This window comes from Mustela lutreola, chromosome 1 (assembly GCF_030435805.1).
Source record: "Mustela lutreola isolate mMusLut2 chromosome 1, mMusLut2.pri, whole genome shotgun sequence".
In the NCBI taxonomy this organism is placed as follows: domain Eukaryota; kingdom Metazoa; phylum Chordata; class Mammalia; order Carnivora; family Mustelidae; genus Mustela; species Mustela lutreola.
This window is the reverse complement of record NC_081290.1, coordinates 95,368,584-95,393,605: the sequence shown is the minus strand read 5'-3', so window position 1 is coordinate 95,393,605 and position 25,022 is coordinate 95,368,584. Positions and strand designations below refer to the sequence as shown.

Sequence of the window (25,022 nt, the reverse complement as noted above, 5' to 3'; positions counted from 1 at the left end):
TACTTTTTCTGGGATCACCAAACTCGAGTTTTTGTGGTTGGTTGTTTTGTTTTAACGCTTTCGGATTCCTGAGGCAGGTGCCTCACCACCTAACCCTCCCACCTCGCTTTTTTTTCGCGTAACTCCTCTACCTCCTTGCCCAAGTTCAACTTTTTAATCGGCTTTAGAGGAGCGCAGTAGGCGGTGAGGCTGGGAAGGTGCGAGAAAGCGCGCTACCACCACATCGACTTCTACTGCAATAGCGTGACGGCGGGGGGGGGAAAAAAAAAGGCGGGCACGGGGACCAAAGGGGTGGTGGCAGAAAGGGCACAGGGCACGCCTCGCAGGGGGAACAGGGGGCGGGGCCACGTGCCAGTCCCAGGGTTCCCAGCTCGGGTGCGACCGGCGGGCTCCTGAGCGTCCCAGCCTGCCCGCCGACCGCCGCTCCCCGGGCGAGCATCCTTGTCCCAGGACCTGCCCCTCGACCAGCCCGCGAGCGCGTCGCACGAAGGCGCGTCCGCATCCATGCCCCAGACTGGGGAGCAGAAGGCGTTCACAGACCCGAACGTGTGATGTGAGGCTGAGCGCGTGGCATCCGCGTCTTGCCCGGCTGAGCCGGACGCGGGAGGAGAGGGGCGCGCTCCAGCTCTTCTAGCGGTGCGCTGGGCGGGGCGCGGCTTGGGGGGGCCCGGCCACCCGCGGGAAGCAGCGGACGAGCAGGCGCGCTGCGGACCCGAGGGAGGGCACGGTTAAAGCTTTGCCATCAATTGCGAGCCCAGTGAGGCCGTCCTAAGCTAACACACTAACTCTACAGCTTCCCTCACGCCCCCAAACCACCGAAGGCGGCGACACCTGATCCAGCGCACAAGCACGGGTCCCTTCTGTCCCCGGATACAATTACGCGGCAGAGACACATTCAAACTAACGCGCAGCAGCCCAGAGCCGAGGTAAGCGGAGGGACCGCGCCGTTCCAGTGGGCGGAAGGGGGGCGGGCTGGGAGGAGGAGATGGGCGTTGTTTGCTCCCGAAGGTGAGCGCTGGGCGAATGGCTGCGATCCAGGGGCGGGGGGCTGGGATCGGAAAGGACCGATGGGGTTGGGCTGAGAGCGACCGAGGGAGTGGGGGTGGGGGTTAAGGAGAAAGGTTAATAAGGTTGAGGGGCCGTGAAAGAGGTCTTTCCTAGCTGCCCCCGGTAGCTCCCGTACTTTCTTCTCCCATATGGCACCCTTTTGAGGGTCTGCTTGAGTTCATGCGGGTTGAACTCGAGAGGGGAGGGGATAACCTGGCGCGGATCTGGCGGAGGACCTTGCACTTGACCCTGGAGGGATGGGCATCAGGGAGCTCCAAGGCCCGTGCCCGCTGCCTGCAGGGATGGGGGACCAGGAAGTTTCGGACTTCTCTTAACAGTCTTCTACTTCGTCCTCTCTAAAGGGGAACTGGGTGTGTTGGGGGTGGGGAATGTCTCGGGGCTGCGCGCGCGCGCGTGCACACACACACACAAACACGCACACTCTGTCTCGGTCTCTCTCTTGCACTCTCTTGGGACCCTTGAGCATCTCCCGGAGCCCATATGCCCGCGTGACACCCCCCCCCCCCCAGGAATGTATAGTGGTGGCGGGGTCGCTCGCGGGTTCACACGCGGTTGAGAGAATCATGCGGCGTGCCCTTGCCTTAGAGAAGCTCCTACGGGCTGCCGAGGTTAGAGGGGAGTTGCGAGAAGGACGTGCTGCAGGAAGTAGGGCGCCTTCCACGGGTTGGAGGAGCGGCGAGGGAGCCTGGGATGCGTGATTCGGGGTTGTAGGAGGCGAACCGCATCGGAAGGCGCAAGTATGTGCAGTGCGTCGGGCCAAAAGAGCAGGCAGAGGTGGGGAGGGGTGTACCCAAACGTACGCGGAAGCTCGCTGGTTCAATTTTGCGTTGATAAAGTTGAGTGCGGTGAATGTACTAGTCTGCAGCACTTCCTTAGGGAAGGAACCGCTTCTGTACCTGTACTGCTGGTTGCCGTCACCTTAAAGCATCACGGGGCGCTGGGGTGGGAAGAAGGTGGGCCAACTTCTGAGAGTCCCGCAGACTAACTCACTGGAACGCTAGATCGTGTTAAGTAGCGATTCTTAAGGAGAGGGCGTATCACTAGAGGACGGGTGGTGGGCGGTGTTCTCAAGCGGGAGTGACCCGGAGTCACTTCTATTATGAGTCAGTATCAGTACCAGTGCCAGGTGGGTTCCACGCAGAAACAAACAAAGGAACACACACACACACACACACACTACTCTAGAAACAATCCCCTCAGGCTGTCACCTTGGATATTGAGTTTTTCAAGATTAATATCCTAAAGGTGTGGTTCTTTGGCTATATATGCCAGGTGTGCTGCGGGTTCTTCTGATAATTTCATGTTTCAAAAAAGTTCTCCACTCAGAATTTCTGTGCTTTTATATCTCTGGGGGGAAGAAATGACAGTCATTTGAAAGAAGGATAGAAAGTCCTTTTTAATTGGTATTCTGCTCATACTAGGATTAATCACACTTTATTCTCTGGAGATTCTTAAATTAATTGAAGAGTTATGCACTTCAGTGTTATATGATAAGGGATTCCAGAATTTGTTAACTAAGCTAAATCATAAATCACTATTTTTGTTTTTTTAGTGCCAGAGGGGGAAACTGTGGATTTAGTTTTCTTCTGTAAAAACTATCTCTTGATGGTTAGTTTGAGGTTTTGCTTTAAGAATGTAACTCGGTTCATCAAATATTCTAGATAATTCCAAAGGGAAATAACTCTAGTATTATTTGATTTGCCTGCCACCCAGAAGATGAAGGTGACATCTAGTGTGTGATTTAGTGCGGTAGGACTATTCTAAAACTACAGTGAAGCGTGATGCCTTGACATTTGGTAAAAGCTTAATAGCGTTTTAGTAGCTGGGCATAACTTAGGAGAAACAATACTTCTGTTTTTTTCTGGGTAATACTACTATAGAGATTCAAACTCTTTAAATTTCCAGAACTTTGTGCATGTTGTATTAATACTTGGTGCACTTATTAGGATAAATAAACCAGTAAAATAGATAAAGATATTTATAACAAAATCTATTTCTTGTAAAATCTTTTTGTGGAAAGAGTTTGACAGTTAACATTGAATTTAAATTACTTAAAACATTCATGATACCTGGGCGCCTGGGTGGCTCAGTGGGTTAAGCCGCTGCCTTCGGCTCAGGTCATGATCTCAGGGTCCTGGGATCGAGTCCCGCATCGGGCTCTCTGCTCAGCGGGGAGCCTGCTTCCCTCTCTCTCTCTCTGCCTGCCTCTCCATCTACTTGTGATTTCTCTCTGTCAAATAAATAAATAAAATCTTTAAAAAAAAAAAAAAAAAAAAAAAAAAAAAAAAAAACATTCATGATACCTTATCAGCTTAATTACCACTTCAATATGGATGACAAAGGAAGAAAATGACCACATTCCAGATTTGCAGACTCCTTTTCAAAGTTATTTATATATTTATTTATCAAATAATACTGAGTTGGTGCTGTTTATTTCAACTAGATTTTCAGAATATACCCGGAGAATAAGAACTCTTGATTGTTTTTGTAATATATATTAATACTACAGCTACTGATACTGATACTCTCTGGGTTGTTGCTTATATACATAAGTGCATTTTCTCCTTAGCTGACCCCTCCCATGATCAACTAATTATTGAAACTTAGAAATTCAGCTATTAAATAATTTCTAAATCTTACACTCTTACTTGCTCCCCTGGATTTAAATTAAATTTTTTTATTGGCTTGTCTTTATGAGCATGAATTCATAAAGAATTGAATAGTGCTATTTGTTGAGGTGTATAGAGCTGTTTTTGTTTATAGTAAATGGTCTCAGTCTGCCCTGTTGAAATACTAGATTGAAGACAGAGTACTATTCTTTTTATGGTTTTTCTGGGTCCTCTTTCTGTTATAAGCTATCTCTGCTGCTGTCAGGCTGTGAGCGAGTCCTGCTGCTATGTTGCTGCTATGTTATCTGTTGTCTTTTCTTTCTGTGAAATGATGTGGGCAATTGCTTGAGTTTAAAGCCTGTGGGCTTTGTGTCAGGTACTTGGTGTTCTCATGCTTTATTTCTGGGCTGGATTGTAAGCTGTATGGCTGAGGTTCCCAATGGGACTAGTAGGATGGCCTCTGTATGTATGGTTTTAATGTCATTGTTTTACAGAATATTTTACAGAATATGAGATTATTACAGAATAATAATTACAGAAAAATATTAATATTACAGAATATGAGATCTTTAGAAGGGTGTCTTAATTTCAGACAGTTCAGTCTTATGAAAAATCTTTGCTTTTCTGAGAAATTGCAGTAGCCCTTTAAAAAAAGTTTACTTTTCTTAGAGTAGGCCCAGATTGTCTTTGTTTAGGAATATGTGTCCAGTGATGTTTTCTGTACCACTTTCTGCCTTTGAAACTAGCTAGCTAGATGGAATGTTGGTAATATTTTCCTACTCTGGTGTAAAAGGTGTGATTTGATAATCTCGATCACCTATTGAAGTGAGGTTAATCATTTCAATACTATTTTGCAAACTCCCTGTGGAGGAGTTACATAATCAAATTAGTTTGAATAAATTAGTTTAATTTAGTTTTGGAGGACAGTAGTAGTAATCAACATCTTCCTAAACTAAAACATTTCATAAGCATTCCTTCTTTTATTCAGCAAATATTTATTAAAAGCATACTATGTTCTTGTGCTTTGGGGATGTACAGACACAGAAGACCATGGAAGGGCTCTGGGTTTAAGAGGTTAGATAGATTGAAAACACACTAGTTTCAATAAGTGCACTCACAGAACCTACAACATTATATTGCAGTTACTGAAACTAGTGTATTTTCAATCTATCTAACCTCTTTAACCCGGAGCCTCATAGTGCATATAGGCACGGGCAGTGTCATGTGGGGCTGTTTGCCATCATAAGGAATATGGACCATTTTCTGTTCAGGTTTGTCTCTAAAAAGGAATGATAGGATGCAAAGATAGCTCTTAAAGCCATCTAGAAGGATGGATCTGAGGAATGTGAGACAGGAACGGCAGTTTAGAAGGTACCAGAGTGATCTCAGTTAGAAGGTAGCAGAGTGAGATCCAGTGATCTCAGGACTTTGTACCGTAGTGGTAGCCGTGAGAAGAAAAGGTTTTGGTCACAGATGTTAAGGTAGGGGAATCTCTAGGATCAGCGGTGTGACTTACGAGGAGAGGCAGGTCAGAGGAGCAAGGGTGTTTCAGTTCAGTTTTGAAAGAGTATGGAGTACCTACAGAATGTCCCAACTGGAGAAGAGTGTCCAATGGATCATTGCACAGAAGTTCTGAGTAGAGGAGTCTTGGCTGGATAAATAAGGTAGATAAATGGACAGATGGATAGGTAGGTATGGAAGTGGATGGATGGATGGATGGATGATTGGATGGATTGACAGCAGTTTTGAGTACATGGGTGGTTGGGGGTGGGGAAAAGAAGTTGATATGCCTTCCAGGGCAAGTACAACGAGTAAGAGAGAAATAGAAGCCTAGGGAAATCCTAAAATCCTAACAATCCTAAAATCCTAAAAATCCTAACAGTTTGGTGAGAAATAGGGAACAGTAAAGCATGGGAAGTACAGAATGAAAGGTGGGAGGAGAACGAGGATAGAACAGCTTTTGAGTAGCTGAAGAAGGAAAGAAGTTCAAGAAGTGAGATCAAGTACTAAACTGAGGGGTATCAGACAGTCCTGATTCTGCTCCTGCATAAACTCTGTGACCTTGAACTTAGGGTATTGTTGTCATCTACAAAGAGGATCAAAGTTCCTACACCAAGTGGCTACTTTGAGGATCAAGTGAGATAAAGTCTGGCATGCTCTGTGCCTGGAAGGTCATTGGTTTGTGCTCCCTAAATGCTAGCTGTCTTTTGTGAAAAGCAGAACTTCGATTTGGTGATTAGTTGGTCTGTGGAGACTATTGCTTTTGGCAGTACTTGCTGTCAGGATTCAAGGAGGGTGATTAAAGTTATATTTAAGATGAAAACTTGATCAGATTTATAGCGTTTGGGAAGGAAGCCAGTAGAAGAGAGGCAATTGGAAAATTTGAAGGGAGCAGAGAGAGCATTGGAAGGCATTCCTTGAGGAGAGGGTGGAAATTGCAAGAGCTCTGGGGCTTTGTTGGGATCCTCAGGACAAGCCTCACTTTTCTACCAGCCTGGAGGGTTCTTATTCTTACCCCTTATTCTAAAGCAGGCAGGTTGCTTTTTAAAAGCATCTGGTAATCAAATCAAATCATAGACGTTTTAAATGTTAAATTGTTTCTGGTATTAAAAGCGAATTCTAGTTTCTTAGATAATCTAATAAGGGCATAGGTTAATCATTTTAAAAGAGTTGGAACACAAACAGCAAAAAACAAGACAAACGATATTAAAGCTGAACAAAATATTTAATAATTGATGATTCAGAAGGCACCTCCATATCATATGGGGTCTTAAAAGACAACACTGTGGGAAGCAATTATTAACTTGTGTAATAAGAGAAGGACTGATTCATTAAGTGTTTTTAAAAAATTAAGTGTACCGTGGCACAATTTAAAAATACCTACCTTTTTTTCCTTAGGATTTTCTCTATTTGGAGGAGGTAATGCTTTATATTAGAGATAAACATCTAAAATTAGATTTCTATTTTAATACGTGTCTACATTTCTCACCCTGTAATACATGAGCATTTTGAAAAAAATGTTTGCATGTAGGAACTGGTTTGGGAACCAATCAATAGCTGAACATAATGCGTATTATTTACTAATTGGTTACAAGCCATATTAATGATTAATTGGTTATAAATGATACTGATTTTTCTTTTTTAGTGCAAATTAATATGGATCTTTCAATACATACCTTTATTCGCCACATGTCATTTGTTTATATAGCACTTAGAGTATATGTAGTTTTTAGAATTTCTAATACAGTTTTTTGAAATAAAATGAAATTAAATGTTCATATTTTTAAGGTGAATCGTTATATCTGTAGTTTTTACGTGTTCAGTGTGCGTGGATTTTCATCTCCGTGATGATGTTCTTTACTTGAACTTCTCTAGACACACTTTTTGTTACTAGGACCTCTCTATTTTGAGGTTGAATTTTGGTACTTTTTGTCCACTTGGCGCTAATTCCCTCCCAGTGTCTCATCTCATTCTTGCAAAGCGGGGTGGTCTGTGCATTTCCATATTGTATATTCACCAACTCGGTTTTAGACTAGATACTGTCCTGCTCAGCACTGCCTGTGGAGATGACAAATGCCAAGTTGAAATTGACTTGGATGTGTGTGCCATCCTCAGGTCAGCATTTGGGGGTGTGGAGCCAAACAAAAACAGAACATTTGGATTTATGAATGGTGGGGCATCTAGGACAGCATAGGTCAGTTCCTACTTCTTGGCTGGAAATTTACATAAGTATTAAAGCATTTGGAAAGAACGTGTGATTAGGAACATTTCGGAGAGACTGTGTATTTTGCTCTTAGTTTTGTGTTGTTTATCTGTATTGTTAATAATCAAAACAATCACTGTATTGATTATATTTGCCCTGGCTTGGTTGAGATAACAGAAACACATCTGTAGGTATTCCAGTTCATTAAAAAAATTTACATTATAACCGATTTGGTAAATATTTGCTTGATTTTGGAATATTATTAATACAAACTTTGTGTAAAATTACTTTGAACTTTCCAATTCTGTTTTTTTAATTAATCCTCGAAATATTTTCAAGACAATGAGTCATGTTTTTTTAGCTATAACATTGGCTATAACTAGATTTATTAAATAATAACTGTGGTGCTGATTTTCTTTCAAGTGAGACGTTTCAGTTTAATACTGTGTCTCTGTGAATTAAAAAAATTAAAAGGAAGTAGGATCAAGTGTTACAAATATGCTCTATTTTTTGTATGTTCCTGAAAAGTTGTATAAAAAATCAGGTTTATAAATCAGATAATATTTATAGAATGTAAATAAAGGTGATGGGTATACAGATGTTTGTTAATCTTTATAATACTTTTTCTGTATGTTTGAAATATTTTACAGTAAAAAAAATATGGACAACTGTACACACTACACCTATCAGTGTACCCAGAGACTTTGCTATTTAAAGCAATATGAAAGTAAATCTTTCCATAAAAAGAATCCCCTTTCGATTAGACAAATTCAAATTTTCCTAATCTACTTAAGCAAATACATGCCACCCCCACACCAGCCGCAAACTTTGGCACACCTCTGTACCATATTTTGAACGTAGTTGCAGCCACCAGAATTTCCTAAACTTCTGAATTGAAGATAAAGGTTTAATGTGAGCCTCATCATAATATTCCTTACTCTAAAGAGGAGGCATCCAAAGAAGGATTTGTGTTTCTGTTTTCTGGTTTTGAACCAGGAGTGGAGTGAATGGTTCGAGAGCGTTGCCTTTCAGCTTTGAGAGTGTTGCTCTAAGACTGAAGGGTCAGGGCGCAACCTGCAGGCCCTTCCCCGTGGGCTCTTGGGAAGAAAGGCCATTGTGCTTTACATAGCTTTTGCATTTGTGCTTCCGTACCTGGTGTTCATTTGTACTCACCAGCCAATCAGGGAGAGCGGGGCTTAGAGGAAAACTAGTCAGACAGGTTTGCCCGTCTATTTTAATGGAGGGGGGGAGCACAGTGAAATTTGTGGATAAGGTCAAGGGTGAAACTATTTTAAGGAATATTAATGCTGATCACTAACTCTTATTTTCTCCAGGGTTTTGAAAATACTCTGGGGGCATTTGTGAGAACATATCTTCATGGAGCTTAGAGTGAGAGTAAAAGGAACTGAAAGAAGTGAATAAAACATAGGGAATTAGAACAACATGAACAGAGGGTAAGGAAAAACAATAGCGGAGGGGGAGTAAAAATAAGAACAACAACAACAAAAACGATGGGAAGAGGACCAGTGTTTCAGTGCCCCTTCTAGGCTTTGTGTGAGCTTTGATCTGAGAATGACTTTAATTAAAACAAGTGAATACCTGTGGTCTTCAGTATCCAATATCGAGAACGCTCTACTGGGCCAGGGCTGAGGCTTCCGAGGAATATTCCTGGGAAAATGTTGTAGATAACCATCTCTTAACACTGACTTTATCTTGGAAGTACATCGTTCCCTTGAACAACAGTAAAATGGTATATTCGTGCAGCCTTTTTGTGGCTTGTATATCTCTTACTCATGCACTCTTACCGTGTGATTCTCATCCCACCCCTGCGCGCTGTCCAGTAGGGACTTCAGTAACTTCTGGAGGTCGCTAGCACGGTCTGTGAGGATTTGGTGTTGGAGCACAGCCTTCTTTCCTAGATGGGGCCCTGGAGCTACAGCTCACCACCTGCTGAGACCTGGGCCTCCTTGAAATGACCATTGTTGAGTAAGTCTTTCTTCAGTTCTCACCAGAGACGCTTTACCCACTCATTGAAGATTTTTTTTCCCCTTGACCCTCTGGGCTGGTTAGCTATTTGTGCGGCAGGCATTGAAGTTTTATTTATAAAGAGATGATGCAGATTTGCAAGGCTAACTCTGGTCTTTCTCTCTTTGTAGAGTCTTCACAGATAATTACGTGTATTTAGTTTTTTTATTTTGTATTTTATCACCTCATGTCATAAAACAGCAGTTGGAGAAACAAACGATGACACACTTTAGGAAGATCTGACTTAGGAGGCATTTGAATTGCTCCCTTCCTCCTCACCCCCAGATAAGACATTTTATACCAGTTAATTCAAAGCACCCGTCCAGGCAGAGCCCTTTTCTCCCTCCTCTGTGCTTATCTCCTCCTTTGGTAGTTGGCAAAATTCTCTGGTTGCAAATGTCTCCTCTTCTGTCTCCTTCTGGGCAGGGCAGTAGGAGTGGGCATAGGAAGAAGAGCACATTTTGAGGAATCTCTTCAGCCAGACTGAAAAGAAAATAAGCAGTTTGGTAAGGCTATTTATAAGAAATGATGCCTGACTCTTCCCACTTGCCTGTTTAAATTTTTTAAAAAATATTTTATTTATGTATTTGACGCAGAGAGAGAGAGGTCACTGCTTGTGATTGGCAGAGAAGCAGGCAGAGGGTGAGGAGGGAGAAGGCTCCCTGCTGAGCAGAGAACCCCATGTGGGGCTTGATCCCAGGACCCCGGGATCATGACCCAAGCCGAAGGCAGAGGCTCAACCCACTGAGCCACCCAGGCGCCCTTAAATTTTTTTTTTTTTTAATTCTTGAGAGCACTGGGAGGTAACTATGTTATTTTGATCCGTTAGACTTTAGCATATGCTTAGGAATATCATTTTTTTAAAATTTCATAACTATGCAAAATACACAAACACGTTCCTCTGGCTGTCCTGCTCCTTCCTTTTGCTGGTCCACTCTCTTTCCTCCTACATCTGGTGGCCTTTCTGAAGATCAAGTCCCTGCCTTTTGTGGGGAATTCAGGAGAGGGATCCTAGTGATTGGGTTAAAATTGGTGGGAGGGATGCAGGGGAATGTGTAAGGGGGTGGTCCAGCAGGTGTCACCAACAAACGAGCTGGTCATTTTTATCCAAATCACCCTGCATAGTACTTGTTCAGCCTGTATAAGGACCTTAATTGCTTTATGCTTTCTTATCATTATTTTTACTAGTAAAAATACTTTAGCTTACAGTTTTGATACTCCTTAAATGCATTCCTCTTCCTACTTACACTTCTCTGCCCTAAAGTTCATGTCAGGGGAGACATTTTGAACCAGACATGTTGATTCCTGGAGTTCTGTATAGTGAGCGTCTGTAACGTTACACGAATTAATTCAGCCATTCATTGAACAAGCAGCCTATTAAATGACAGAACTCTTCTGCCTTAGAGCCACAAATACATGGTGATTCTTAAAAATCTAATAAAAAACGTACACATTGCATGTATAAAGGTTTAAGAAGGTAATTTTTAAGGCTTTTCAGAAACTGCTTTTGATTTGCATATCTCAGAATTTAAGAAGAAGTTGATCTGTTATCTGACACAGGGCAGTGGCCACTTTGGAGAGTCTATATGGTAGAGGTACGAGAGAGAGTGGATTGGGACCCGGGAAACCCAAGTGCTGTGTCCCATTCTGCCAGCAAGTACTACAGACTTATCCAGGTGATGCCAGGCAACAGCCCCCCTGGGGAGCTTGTACCTTTCTTTACAAATGAGAGGATTTGGACTCTGTCAGCTCTAGTCTTGAAATTGGGCCTTTGACATTTTTTAAATGAAAAACATATTTTAACAATATTTGGTATCGTTTCATAATAAATGTATTAAGTACCAGTATCAAGTATATTTATGTTTCCAAGACTAATAGCAATGGCAGTGCTATACAAAAGACTTCTCTGACTTGCTTCATTATGCTGAATACCATTTGTAATTCTAGATGAATTATATTTTCAGGTAAAATTATATTTTCACCTTTAGTAGGGAAACATCAGAGCAATGCATTCAGTCTTTCTACGGGACCTACCAAAATCTTCCTTTTCTGGGGAAAATACAACTTTGCTCCTTCATCTAATACCCCATAATAACCTTCTCTTAGCGGTTATTCATGTATTTTAGAAGACAGCATTGGGAAAGTTTGTGGTTTGTTCATGTGAATAGGGAAATGTCCAGAAGTTTGTTTTTTGTTTTGCTTTGTTTTTGGTTATGTTTACGCAGATGTCTTCTGTTCTAAAACGTGTTTAAGACCTCACTTGGCAATTTTTTTTTTTGCGACTCTTAATAATGTTAATGTAGATTAATTGTTAAAAATCCATTTAAACTAAGGATAGTAACGAAAGGATTGTTTTATTAATATAAGAGAAACAATCCTGTGATATTTTGGGGTCCTTGTACATTTCTGCAACCTTAAGAATGTCATGTAATGATATTTTGAAAAGCTGTTTCCTGGGGTATCCGTTTGGCTCCGTCTGTAGAACATGTGATTCTTGATCTCAGGGTTGTGAGTTTGAGCCCCACTTTGTGGATGTAGAGATTACTTCAAAAAATTATAATGAAACCTTAAAAAGAAAGCTGTTTCCCCACATGTGAATTTGTCTTGTTTTGGGAGAAGGTGAAAATTTGATCTGGATCTCCTCCACATTCACTGTGGTATTCCATGATTTAGAATCCTAATAGAGAACTATAAAAAGTCCTCATGAAACATTTTAAAACATTAACTGAACATCAGTTTTCTTTTAAGAAAGCATATACCTATAAGACCTTAAAGTCTCAAGCAGTCTCATTTATGAAACTTTTTTCATTTGCTTAAAGATGAGATCAGAATAAAAACAAAGAATTTCCTTATTGTTTGTTGAATGTGATCACATGATACAGTTGCATGGAGATAACTGTACCAGGCTGGTCTTGAGATGAAAAGAAACCCACACTTATTCCTGTGATGAGATATATATATATATAATCAATCTCATATGTATTTTAAAACTGGGTATGTGATAGGGGTGACTGGGTGGCTCAGTCAGTTAAGCATCTGCCTTGGACTCAGGGCCTGATCCCAGGGTCCTGGGATTGAGCCCCATATCCAGCTCAGTGGGGAGCCTGCTTCACCCTCTCCTCCCCTCCCTACTTATACTTTCAAATAAATAAACAAGTAAATAAAATCTTTTAAAAAAACCCTGGGTATGTGATAAAGATAATGCCACTGTTTTCTTTATTAAAAAAAGATAATTGCATTTTTAAAAATTGCAAGCTTTTATCTCTATGTGTGATTCTGGAAATGGGGCCTGAATCAGTAGCATCAGCATCACCTGGAAGTTTGTTAAAAATGAAGATTTTGGGGCCCAGCCAGATCTCTAGAATTTGAAATTGGGAGGACACCGCCGAAAGTCTTTGTTTTAACTAGCTCTCGGGATGGTTTTGATGCAAGCTGAAGTTGTAAAACCTCTGATCTCTAAATGAAATCAGTTCAGTTTTTCCATGTGATGAGAACATTTCTGATCATTTTAGGGACAAAGAAATATTAGGTTTCGATTTCAAAATGCTCTCCTGTTAATACTTTCCTACATACACACTCTGCTCCTTCCTTTATTAAATGAAGCATTTTGTTTAAATAATGGGTTGGATTAGTCGTTTACTTTTGTGTGCTTTGCTATGATTTTGTGTAAATGCAGCCCAGTGGTTCTCAGTACTGTAATTACTTGGAGGGCATTATAAAAAAGCAAAAGAAAAAAAGTGCTAAGACCAAAGTCTTATCCCCAGAAATTCTGATATAATTGATAAGCTAGGGGCTGGTAGGTTTCTCAGGCATCTCTGGTTCTTAGAAGCATCCAGGTGATTGATTATAAGGTATCATCAGAGTTGAGAGCCACTGGAATGTAGCCATATGTTCAAAGATTGGCTCACCTACCATGTAACAGTCCCTTAAAAAATGATATAAGTAAATTAGGCCCTTCCATTATTTTAAGCAAATTATCTTTTGTGTATGTGCAATTAGAAAATAATTTATTTTCCAGTAGGTTATGGTATTGTTGACAGGGTGGCCATGTTATTAAGTAGGTTTTAATTGTTCTTCATTCTATTTCTTGGCTTTACCCTGGATCCTCACTTACCAAAGGGCAGTCCGTGTCCTTGCACCCTCCCATTTCACCAGAGAGCTTAGAAGGAAATGATCCCGGGCCATACACTAGCTGTACTGAGTTAGAATTCGCATTTTAATAGTATCCCTATGAAATTTGCCTTCACATTAAAAATTCTTGATGACATAAAAATTGGTGAGTTTCCTTTTTCTCCATTTTTTTTTCCTTAGTGTCTATTTATCTGGTCTTGACTACTTTTATGAACCAAATCATATCAGTCTCATTAAACCCATTTTTAAATCCATTTTTTTCAGTAAGTTTTTTAATTGTGAGGGATCTCTAAGACCATCTAATGTCATAGCTTACCTGGCAGGAGAAGGAAATGAGGCACGGAAAAATTAAACGACTTGGCCCAAATTACAAAAGCTGTTGATAGGGGAATCCATAGATGCATGCCATATATATTTTTATTTTTTCTTGCATTATGGAGACTTCATTATAGGGTCACTTAAAATGATACTATTTTCATAATGTAAACAACTTGAAATGTGAGCTGCCTGAAATGACAGTCTTAGGTTAACCAAGTATGACATATACCCCCCAAAAACAAAACTTTAAATACACAATGACATTTATTTAGATTACCTGTCTTAATGTGACACTGGTTAATACCTACTAATACACTAATATTTCAAATTACATTATAATTTGTGGGGTTAAGTAGTAATGAGAAAGTTGGATGTGTAATATACTGAAAATTGAAAGGTACCATCATGTCCTTATAAATCACTCAGACTGTACTCATGTATGTGTTCCCGAGATTGTATAGGTACTTCATAACAGAATATTAAAAACATATACTTTGGGATTGCTTGCTTGTTTATTCTGAGTTGCTCTGGATCTTGAGTGGGTCTTATGCTTTCTGAGTACCCAGCACAAATGAGCTTTAATTCTGGTCTTTCTATTTCAGATGCACATGCCCTTTGAATCACTTGTGTTTCTCTTGATGCACATAGAATTGAATATTAGATCCTTGTCTTTCTGTCTGGTGGTTGAATTGCATCAATATCTCCAGGTGCTTATTAGAAATGCAGATTTTGGGGTTCCCCCCCAGACTTCCTAATAGCCTGTGTGATGAAGAAACCCCAGAATCTACATTTTTTAGTAAGCACCACAGGTGATTTTTCTGGACACGAATATTTGAGGACTATTTCATTAGATCATTAAATTTGTGTGTTTAATATAGCCATGTTTAATCACTAGTATTGAGTAGTAATTTGATACCTATTCACTGCAAGGTACTGAGTGGCATTGTCTGTTGGTGTCCATATCATCTGTTGTTCCTTCCTCTCTTTTGCTTGTTTGTATCTTCCCTTCCCACCTGATGATGCCGGAGAAGTGCCCAGGAGGGCCTGGGCCAGCTTCCACTGATAAGGGAATAGCATTGGGTTTCTCACGACAGCTTTACCATCTGTACTAGATGCCCGACAAGATACTGGCCGTGTAGAAAAGTGGTTGAGTGCAGCTAACTTGGAATGCTGTAAGAACAACAAAGGACAGCAGAAGCATTCTTTATAATCTCTCCTTCACAAGGAGGTTTTTCGTGTGCCCCTTGGCACACGTATAAGTCCCAAGTGCAGAATTAACATTTTTGAATGGTATTGCTACTGGTTTATTCCTTTCAGTGTTTCGTGTGTATAAAGAAAAATCTGCCTGTGTGGTACCTTTAGAAATTTCTGTTGGTCTCATTTTTTCTTTAAGGTGACATGGCAGTGTCGGGAATGTGGTATTAATAGTAGAATATTTTCTGTTGTGCCTTTTGATTTTGTTATTAGACACAAAAGCAATATTAAAAAAAAAGCAAAAATGACTGTGCTAGAAATTTTGACTGAAAGCTTTTGACAAGTAGCATTGGATGAATTTATTGACTAATTTTTTAAGTCTGTGAAATGGAACCCAGGTTTTTCCTTTGCATTTAGCGTATAGTGGTTGTACTTCTGTAGTTACATTGTACACTTCCATACAAATAGGTAGTTAACTGTGAGTTCCCGTGAGTGACCCGAAACCATGAATGTGGGGAAGTGGTTGACCTTGCCAGCCTCCCATCTCCAGTCAGGGTGTTCCCATTTCACAGCGTGATTTTAGGGTACTCCTTCCTCTCTATAGTTTAGTTGCAAGAAGACAGCCATGGTTAAATTCAGAGCACGAGCTATTGCCTGCCTATGAAACTATTGACCCATTCTCTAGCAATAAAGCAGAGTTTCCTCCCAGTTTATCCATAGTTACAACTTTTTTTTTTCAGCTTGGTTTTCTTCTTCGCGTTGTGGGATAAAAGTGGGTTATGTGGTTGAGGATGTGAACCTCTGCAGTATACAAATGCTGGATCTCGCTCAGGTTCTCAGTCTTCCTGTCTGTGAAATGGGAACAACTCTTTTTCCTTGGTGTAGGGTCTTTATAACATGAGGTCATGCTCATTAAGCCTGTAGGGCAGGGAAGGCACACAGTGCATAGTACAGCTCTTTTTAAGATCTGCTGTTTATTGATAGTTTTATGTGAAGATGCAAGGCCCCAGCTTGAGGGTGACCACCTTGTTCCGGTTTGCCCAGATAAGAACCCTGGAAGGTCCACATCCTGGAAATCCCCTCGGGTCTGGGCAAGGCAGCATGGTGACTCACCCCATCGCTGGACACAGAGACTCAAGATAGCAGTGGCTTTGAAAAAAAGTAGTAGAGTTGCTTCACGGAGAAGGGTCCTCATGGGTCTGAGCAAGGCAGGGCTCATACCGGCTTCTCTCTTGTCACGCCAGTATCTTTGTTGTTCCAACTTTATACTTCTGCCTTTGTGGTCCAGGATGTTAATCATTACCATGTTCTTCTTCCAGCCGCCAGAAAGGTGGAAGGTAAAAAGTGAAACCTCTGAAGGCATAAATTAGAGATGGCCGGTATCACTTCTGCTTCTGTTCCATGTCCATTCACTAGAACTTACTTAGAGGGCTCAAACTAGCTCTTAGCGAGGCAGGGAAGTGGCTTTGGTCTTCTGGTGGTGAGTCAAGGGAAAGCAGAGGATTCCCTTACTAGAAAAGAGGAGAAAAATATATGCTGCTGCTGTCTCTCCTGGGCCTATAATGGCATCCAACAAACTCCAGCTGCTTCTCCCATTCTTTTGTTACTTAATGTAACGGTCATTTATACAGCGAATGTGTAAGAAGTTAAAAATAAGATGCAGAAAGATCCCTAAATTTAGGAAGGGCTGAAATGCAGTCTATACTCTGCTACTTTCTTCCTCCAACTGCAATACCCATTACCTTAGAAATTTTTTCTGTAACTGAGATGTGTAACTGACTTTAGTGCCTCAGGCAAAAGCTTTTGATTTAGAATTTTGTTGAGAAGTAAGGCAGTTGATAAAATTGCATTTCATTCATTGAAGATTAAAGAAAACAATGGGTCTGTGGTAATGCCTGTGGTCCAGCTACATATCCTGGTTCAAAATCACAATTATAGTTAATTCATTCAGTAAATATTTATTGAGCACTTACTACAAGGTTAGCAAAGGGAATGAAATAGTTACCTACTTTGGCTAAAATCTCCAACCTTTTGGAGCTTAAATTGTGCTAGAGGATACAGAAATCGGATTTGTTTTGTTTTGTGTTTGCAAATGAAGTAAAATTAACATTCAGTGTGGTATTAGTTTTAGGTATATAATAGTGATTGGATAATTCTACACATTCCTCAGTGTGCGCCATGTTATTACGGTATTATTGACTGTACTCCCTGTGTCCTACATTTCAGCTCCGTGACTTAATTATTTATACCTAGAAGTTTGTCCCTCTTAAACCCTTTTATCTATTTCATCCCTCGCTTTGACCACCACCAGTTCTATTTAAAGTCTGTTTTTTGTTTGTTCATTTGTTTTGTTTTTTAAATTCCTTAAATAAGTGAAATTCCATGGTGTATGTCTTTCTCTGACTTGTTTCACTTAAGCATAATACCTCTAGGTCCATCCACGTTGTTGCAGATGGCAAGATCTCATTCCTTTCTATGGCTGAGTAGGACCTCATGCATATACAACATTTCTTCATCTGGTTGTCTATCGAGGGACACTTTGGTGGCTTCCATAACTTGGCTTTTGTAGATAATGCTGGCAGTAAACATAGGGGTGCATATGTCTTTTCAAATTTGTATTTTCATTTTCTCTGGATAAATACCCAGTCATGAAATAATTGGATCCTATAATATTTCTATTTTTAATTTTTTGAGGAATCTGTACTGTTTCCCACTGATTTACATTTCCATCAACAGGGCATAAAGTTCCCTTTTTCTCCAGATCCTCACCAACACTTCTTATCTTTTTGTCTTTTTGCTACTACATTCTTACTGGTGTGAGGGAATATCCTGCTGTGATTTTAATTTGCATTTCCTTGATGAGTCCTGATGTGGAGCATCTTTTTGTGGGTCTGTTGGTCATTTTTGTATCTTTTTTTTTTTAATTTGACAGAGAGAGATGACAAGCAGGCAGAGAGGCAGGCAGAGAGAGGGGAGGAAGCAGGCTCCCTGCTGAGCAGAGAGCCCGACGCGGGGCTCCATCCCAGGACTCTGGGATCATGACCTGAGCCGAAGGCAGCGGCTTAACCCACTGAGCCACCAAGGCGCCCGTCATCTTTGTATCTTTATGTCTTCTTTGGAAAAATGTCTATTCAGGTCCTTTGCCCATTTTTTAATCAGATTTTTCCTTTTTTTTTTTTTTTTTTTGGTGTTGAGTTGTAGAAATTCTTTGGATATTTTGGATACTAACCCCTTATTGGACATATCATTTGCAAATATTTTCTCAGATTCCCTGGGTTGCCTTCTCATTTTGTTGATGGTTTTCTTTGCTGTGCAAAAGCTTTTCACTTTCGTGTAGTTCTGGTAGTTCATTTTTTGCTTTTGTTTCCCTTGCCTGAGGAGACGTAGCTAGAAAAATGTTGCTAAGGCTGATTTCCAAGGGATTACTGTCCATATCTTCTTTTAGGAGTTTTATGGTTTCAGGTCTCACATTTGGGTCTTCAGTTCATTTTGAGTTTATTTTTGTGGTTGGTGTAAGAAAGTGTTACGGAACCTGGACTGGATCCTGATGGAAGAACCAAGTGGCACTGGGAGACTTTGGAGGATGGAAGGTTTATTTAACATGGGTGGGCTCAGAGGAGGTTGTTCTGCAAAGGTCTGAGCCCCGAGCACAAGCAGGGAGGGGGATTTATACCCTTCTTCTTCTGCATACTTGGTACTTCTGCCACGTGCGGAAAACAGGGTAGGAAAGGAGAACCCGGGAAGGCTTCAAGACAGGGACTGGAATTCCCTTGCTGGTTTGGTCAGCCATCTTTGAGTACAGTTTTTCCCTATCATTCCCCTCTTTGATGCCCCTTTAAATACCTAGTTTAGAGGGCATCATTATCATCTATTATGATGGCCCTGAAAGGCTAGTATCTGGGGCGCAGCTCACGTGGTAACAGTGTTTTCTATGAACTTAGCAATCCATCTTAATGTTCCTAAGGCTGTCCAACAAGCAGTAACAATAACAAGTTTCTGGGAGAAAGTCCAGTCAGAAGGGGCAGTATGTTAAGTCCAACAACTGAGGTGAGGGATATTGTGCCGACAATAGTCTGGGACCATGGTGAACAGATGTCCATGAGTCGGTGGGGTCTCATTGAAGGTGGAGCTGGAACTGGTCCATAGGATCTGGTTGGGCTTTCCACTGGTGTGATTCATCCAACTGGTGACAGCTGCCTTTACTTTAAAGCAGTGAATCCATTGGGTGACACCCAAGACCTTGAGAGCGGTAGGGGTGGTTAGAACAGCAGGGTGGGGGGGCCCTGTCCACCATGGTTTGAGGGGGTCCTTTCTAATGCTTTTCAGGAGATGTGCCTTAGAGTTTTTCCCAGGGCTTGGAGATTTTGGAACACTTCTAAGTTTCCAATCTGTTCAAGGTCTCCTCTAAGCCTACTTACTACGGGGGGTAGCCTGCCATAGAGCTTTTGAGGTGAATTATATCTGTGGCAATCCTTTAAAACCAGTTGACTGGATCAATGACATCCAACAGTTATGTTCTACAAAAGTATGACATTCAGGCATACGGATAGTTGGATTTAAAGTTTGACAGGTTTTAGGTATTATTTCAGGCATATCTACCAGTGTACCTGGTATTATATAAGTTGGCCTCAATCAACCATTGGTGGCATTTGGTTTCTAAGACACTCTGGACCTGATGTGAAGTCATTATAGTCAGGGACTGTCCCCTAGGGAGCTTTGAGGCTCCTTTTACCAAGAACATTATTGTATGCTTAGCTAAAGCCTTTATTTGCAATTGCACCTCAGTAGAGGTGACTTCTAGGATAAATATAACTGAAAAATACCACTAAGAAGACCTCTTTGTTTGAGGTAAAGAGTTAACATACTAATTACAAAGGATCACTGGCAAGTGGGAGAAAACATTTCTCAGGAGATGCCAAGTGCATAACCCAATCCAATCATAAAGAAAGTGGCGTCATTCATTATCTCCACAAGTCCATAGTCACTCCACACAGTCTGCCGTCTGGAGTGGGGTATGCTTTGGCTTTTAGGGAATGATTTCGTTATCCCAGCCACATAGGACTGGTCAAGGTGATAAGTTATACAGTTGTTGGAGAATCAGTCCCATTTTCCAGTTGTTTAATCGTGTGCCATGGGGTCCTGTTGTTATTAGCCCCACAGAATAAAAACAAGAAGATTGTCTAAACAAGCTATTGCACAGCATCTCTGAAGTTTAAGTTGTCTAGCTTAGGTAAACAAAAAAACTTAAAGACAATCAAATCTAGAATTTACATCCACAAAGGTGGATTATTTAAACGTATTTTTTCTCTCTAAAATAACCCTCATTTCCAGAGATAGCCAAATCAGGACTAACTTACTTGAGAAACAAGTCCAGTTCGAACAAACCTGGCCTAATTATTTACATAAACTCAGCAAGAGCAGTGAGTGATCATATCGATCTTTTAGAATCTGCTTTGCTGGAGCTTAATAAGGAATCTCTGGTTTGAACTTCTGGTAGCCTCTCCAGGCCAGAAGCCAGGCCATGCACTTGCCATCAGACATACTGCAAGACCCCTAAGATTTGGGCAGATTCCTCTTCATGAGGTGCCCAGAGTATCCTGAGGTTCCTGCCCTTGCCGAGAAGTGACATTCTTTTTTCACCTGGTGAGGTTCCTGGGACCTCTGTAAGCAAGGTATCAGGCCAACAGTTTCAAGGATCTTTATGGCTCTAAGTTTCATAAAGTCAGCCTTAGCTCCTTAAAGCTGTCTGGTCATATCTAAGTCTATGCATGTCTTCCTCAAATAATGATATCCCAGTCAAACAAAGCCTTGGTAAAATAACCAATGTTTCCCATGGTGTTCTGTTACAAGGAGAGCCGATTCTTACTGAACTTATACAAATGACTAGGATTGCCATAGAAGAAGGTATACTTAATGAGGCCTTTTGGGTTTCAGAGGGTTCAGATAGAGAGAAAAGTTGAGTGCTTTAATTTGCTTACAAATGATTATTTTTTTTAAAAGATTTTATTTATTTATTTGACAGACAGAGATCACAAATAGGCGGAGAGGCGGGCAGAGAGAGAGAGAGGGAAGGAGGCTCCCTGCTGAGCAGAGAGCCTGATGCGGGGCTCGATCATGATCCCATGATCCCTGGGATCATGACCTGAGTCGAAGGCAGAGGCTTTAACCTACTGAGCCACCCAGGCGTCCCACAAATGATTATTTTATCATGTTTCTGTATGTCATAGAAATCTTAGTTTCCTTAATTAGGAAGAGTGAACATTAAGGGACCAACAATGTTTTTCAAACAAGGATCACAAAACTATAATCATGTTTTTAGTTCATTTAGTCCCATGTTACTGATTCTTGTTCAGTCTGAATGTAGCTTCTTAGTTCTGGAAGTTCTTACTCATTTCAGTTTTAGGCTTTTTAACATACTGAATATCTGTATCTGTCCTTTATATGAATCTCTTTGAAGAACTAAGTCACTTTACAAGAGAATTAGGGCACTTATAAATGACAAAAACTCAGGATAGACATGGTTAATGATCTGATAGGAGAGTTCACTATGATACGATTGACGAGGAAACTCAGTTATTCTGTGATACATAACACATCAATAGCCAGAACCAGATTGTTACATACCAAACAAGCAAGCCTGATTAGTCAGTAAGAGTTTGTTCCTGATTTAAATCTTGGGGATGTTTGTTAAAACCTTAAAAAGTTTTAAAACACATGCCTACATAGGATTGGGGATGTTGAAGACCTGATAAAGGCAAGACATAGAAACTGTTTTTTTTAAGCAAGCAGAGAGAAAACAACTATTTGCATTTTCTTATTAAGAGGAGACCAACAATTGAGAATACTGTCTTTTTGAACAGAGAGAAAACCAACTTTCTATACCAGAGTCTTTTAAAAATTAATTTCAATCTTAGTCCATCCTGACCACACCTAAAATTTATTTCCAAAGATTTCCCATCAGAAACCGTCTACAACTTCCCTTTGCATTTAAGTTTTGTCCCAAGCCATTTCTTTCCAAACAACTGTCTCATTTAAGACAAAATTACCTTCTTTTACCTTCAGCAAAATGCGTTGCCATTCTTTATCTTTCTACATATCTCCTACTTTTCCACATACAGAGTTGATTCCCTTATTTCCATCAGTCTTATAGTTAGCAGAATTTTGCACTCTTTAGAAACCTTAATCTCCAGTGACGACTAAGGAGTAGCCAATTGTGAACTGTTACAGCAGAATTCTTAAATGGCAAATTTGTGAAATCAGTTAAGCACAAAAACATGTTTACCAACAGATTTAAATATTCTTAGTTCTTTGTGGTAAGTCAAAAGCACAGACCTGTGTCCTGTAATCAGTGCTTTAGCACTTGATCCCATTTGGAAAGGACCTAGATGTCCAACAAATTTAATTCCATCTGTCATCCAACCAAAACTTGATAAAGTTTCAGGTTACCAAAGACTTTGAAAGCTACTTTAACAATTACCCATGAAAACTTTGATGAGATAATTAACCATTTTAGTCATCTTTTTACAAACAACTCAACAGAGATAACATGAGGTTATTTGACCTTTGGAAAACCTTGATAGAATAAAAGTTTCCTGTTTACCACCGATAACTTAAAAGACACATCTTTCTTACCTAAACCAACAAACTTAGTTTAAATGCTGAATTATGTTCCACTTGGATCTTCCCCATGGTCAATTTTTACCTGAGACACATGGAGAAATCTGGAGTGGATGGTGGTTAGGTCTTGGGGGTGCTTTTCTTCCTCCTTGGCAGTGAAGAGAGGGACCATGGTGCCTGAGGCACTGAGGATGGTCCAGAAACCAGTAATAGGGGGATGGGGAGACAGAAGAGAGAGTGCTTCCAGAAGGCAGAGAAAAGGTTCCAGTTTAGGAGATCATCATCAGCTCCAGACAAGCAGATGCCATGTTTTCCAGCCGACAAGCAGGGATAGGTAGTCCATGTCAGGCCAGATAAGACAAGGGAATATCCCGGAAACAAAGGGAGTTTCAGTAGCTGCTTGGGAATATTCCTTAAAGTCCTTGCCCTGAAGGACACCAGGGATCGTGACCTGAGCGGAAGGCAGACGCTTAACCGACTGAGCCACCCAGGCACCTCCCCCACTTTCTCTTAAAGGTAGATATGAGAGCTCTTGTTATTTTCCATCCTGTTTCTGTCTGGATCAAGTTTCCTATGGGCTGTCAGAGCTGCTAAATCGAGTATCTCCCCACACATGCCACTTAAAAGAAGCAGGAGCACTGTCTCCTGCAGCTCAGCTTTAGGCCCTGGGTCAGAGGACTGTGGTCCCCACACTTTCTGATAGGTTCATCCTTGTCTAGAGCTCATCTGCGTTGCTGCCCCTGATGCTCCCCAGGCAAGGCCTCCCTGATAGGCTTTGCTTCCTTAGCCTTTGGGCTCTTTTACTTCGGTTACGAATGTCCTACTTTGGTCCTTCCTATTAGCACAGAATCAGACTCATGGGGGCAGAGTTTGGGCTACCTGAAGGAAGGAATCAATATATGGGAATTGAATCAGGGTGTCTGGGAGTCCCGACTATAATTTTGTAAGTGACCTGGACAGTGGGTAGGTCTTAGGGCCAGTCGACCGCGAAGGTGGCCCATTCCATTTCACATAATGTGCCTAATTTTCCAGATGTTTTGATCCCATAGTCTCCCGAGAATCCCTTCTTAAAATTTTGAGCATACAATCTAAAGACTGTAGGTTTCTTAAAATTTTGAGCATACAGTCTAAGGACTGTAGGAAGCTAAAGAGCTTCCTCCTATGAGGAGCAGGGGGGCTCTCTCGGCCACCCTATGTGTTCCCTCCCTGTGCTGTTGGTGTAAAGACAAAGGTGGTTGTCCCTCCAAAGGAGAGCCCAGTCAGATGCCCACCTATCCGCCCTCTGGAGGAGAACTGAGTGCCTCTTAGCCTTAGTGAGTTTGTATAAATCCCAGACTGGCACCCCAAAGACCCTATGAGGTCACCATGGAAGCAGGTTAGGGCCCGCTCGGACTCTGCAGGCTTCTGGGACCCTAAGGGTGTTCACCCATGGAGAACAGAATCAGTCCGCCTGACAAGCCAGGTCAAACAGCACATTCCCTCACGCATTCACACTGAAGTTATTATAGTCCCCCCCCCCCCCAACTCCAGGAGGCCCTGACCTGTAGAATTCCTTTAGGAAATTCCTTCCTGTCCCCTCTTCTGGGGGTTCCTGACCTGAGTGACCTCCTCCTCTCCCCTGGGGGCCCTCTCCCCATTTGAGACCTCTAAGAGGTCTCTGGGAAGTGATCAATTTCCCCTTCCACCCTCATGGGTGGACCTGACTGGGTCCTGGGGCCCCAGGCCTTACCGGAATCTGACATTGGGACCACGTTCTCCTTTGAGTCTGGGACAGCAGGGTGGGCTGGCCTGAGGCGACCAGGTGGGAGACTGCCTAAAATTAGGCAGGGCGCGCCTTCTCCCTTAGGATCCCTCATTCCGTCACTGCCCCACCATTGCCCCAAATCGGTGGCAACAGTGGGTCAGCACGGTTGGGTTTCCCTGTCAGGGAACCAAATGTTACAGAACCTGGACTGGATCCTGACGGAAGAACCAAGTGGCACTGGGAGATTTTCCAGGATCGGAGGTTTACATAACACTGGTGGGCTCAGAGGAGGTTGTTCTCTAAAGGTCTGAGCACCACCACCACCCCCCAACCCTGAGCACAATCAGGGAGGGTAATTTATACCCTTCTACTTCCGCATACTTGGTACAATTGGCACGCGTGGGAAATGAGGTAGGAAAGAAGAACCCGGGAGGGCTTTGAGACAGCGACTGGAATCCCTTGCTGGTTTGGCTGGCCAGCTTAGAGTACAGTTTCTCCCTGTCAAAAGGTCTAGTTTTTCCCTGTCAAAAGGTCCAGTTTCATTCTTTTGCATGTGTCTGTTAAGTTTTCCCAGTACCACTTATTTAAAGACTGTCTTTTTCCCATTGTGTGT

General features: G+C 41.7%; 1 protein-coding gene across 2 annotated transcripts in view; it reads left to right on the top strand.

Moving 5' to 3' along the window:
- Window positions 1-355: 355 nt before the first annotated feature.
- UGT8 (UDP glycosyltransferase 8) overlaps window positions 356-25,022 on the top strand; it is a 91,335-nt gene continuing 66,668 nt past the window's right edge. The window contains exon 1 of one of the 2 annotated variants that reach the window (XM_059169798.1): window positions 356-926. The gene's annotated coding sequence lies outside the window, so the exon portion shown is untranslated. Of the gene's footprint in view, window positions 927-1,542; window positions 1,806-25,022 lie in introns of those variants that run through there. The other variant, XM_059169809.1, reaches the window with a different exon arrangement.